At 53.1% G+C, this 1485-nt stretch overlaps 1 protein-coding gene across 2 annotated transcripts in view; it reads right to left on the bottom strand.

Annotated features, from left to right (window-relative positions):
- Nucleotides 1-1485, bottom strand: part of SCIN (scinderin) — an 82464-nt gene that overhangs the window by 1622 nt on the left and 79357 nt on the right. The window lies entirely within an intron of this gene.

Here is a 1485-nt window from a genome sequence, read left to right as displayed (position 1 = left end):
AGCCTCTTCGCGGGCGGAGACTGCGGATGGCGGAGGGGGAAGCTTCGGAGCCGCGGAGGAGAGCGCAGCCACAGGGGTGCGGAGGGCAAAGCGGAGAGATTCCCGCACAGAGGATCGGTGCCGACCAGCACTCACCAGCCCGAGAGGCTTGTCTGCTCACCCGCCGGGGCGGGCGGGGGCTGGGAGGTGAGGCTCGGGCTTCGGTTGGAAGCCGGGAGAGGACTGGGGTTGGTGGTGTGAACACAGCCTAAAGGGGGCTAGTGCGCCACAGCTAGCCGGGAGGGAGGGAGTCCGGGAGAAGTCTGGAGCTGCCGAAGAAGCAAGAAACTTTTTCTTGCCTCTTTGTTTCCTGGTGCGCGAGGAGAGGGGATTAAGAGTGCTGCTTAAAGGAGCTTCAGGGACGGGCGCGAAACGCGGCTATCAGCGCGGACCCCAGAGACGGGCATGAGACGCTAAGGCTGCTGCTGCCGCCACCAAGAAGCCTGTGTGCGAGCACAGGTCACTCTCCACACCTCCCCTCCGTGAAGAACAGACGCCCTCAGGTGACCTACATGCAGAGGCGGGTCCAAATCCAAAGCTGAACCCCGGGAGCTGTGCGACCAAAGAAGAGAAAGGGAAATCTTTCCCAGCAGCCTCAGGAGCAGCGGATTAAATCTCCAGAATCAACTTGATGTACCCTGCATCTGTGGAATACCTGAATGGACAGCGAATCATCCCAAATTGAGGGGGTGGACTTTGGGAGCAAAGATATATATATATATATATATATATATTTTTTTTTTTTTTTTTTTTTTTTCCCTTTTTCTCTTTTTGTGACTGTGTATGTTTCTCTTTTCTCCCTTTTATTCTGAGCCGTCTGGATGAAAGGCTCTTGGTGCTGCAGCCAGCCATCAGGGCTGTGCCTCTGAGGTGCGAGAGCCAACTTCAGGACACTGGTCCACAAGAGACCTCTCAGCTCCATGTAATATCAAACGGTGAAAATCTCCCAGAGATCTCCATCTCAATGCCAAGACCCAGCTTCACTCAATGACCAACAAGCTACAGTGCTGGATGCCCTATGCCAAACCACTAGTAAGACAGGAACACAACCCCATCCATTAGCAGAGAGGCTGCCTAAAATCATAATAAGGCCACAGACACCCCAAAACACACCACCAGACGTGGACCTCCCACCAGAAACACAAGATCCAGCCTCACCCACCAGAACACAGGCACCAGTCCGCTACACGAGGAAGCCTACACAACCCACTGAACCAACCTTAGCCACTGGGGACAGACACCAAAAACAACGGGAACTACGAACCTGCAGCCTGCAAAAAGGAGACCCCAAACACAGTAAGTTAAGCAAGATGAGAAGACAGAAAGACACACAGCGGATGAAGCAGCAAGGCAAAACCCCACCAGACCTAACAAATGAAGAGGAAATAGGCAGTCTACCTGAAAAAGAATTCAGAATAATGACAGTAAAGATGATCCAAAATCTTG

Source organism: Physeter macrocephalus, chromosome 5, assembly GCF_002837175.3.
Source record: "Physeter macrocephalus isolate SW-GA chromosome 5, ASM283717v5, whole genome shotgun sequence".
NCBI classification, from domain to species: Eukaryota; Metazoa; Chordata; class Mammalia; order Artiodactyla; family Physeteridae; genus Physeter; species Physeter macrocephalus.
Note: the sequence above shows the minus strand (reverse complement) of the source record. Positions and strands in the feature narration are given on the sequence as shown.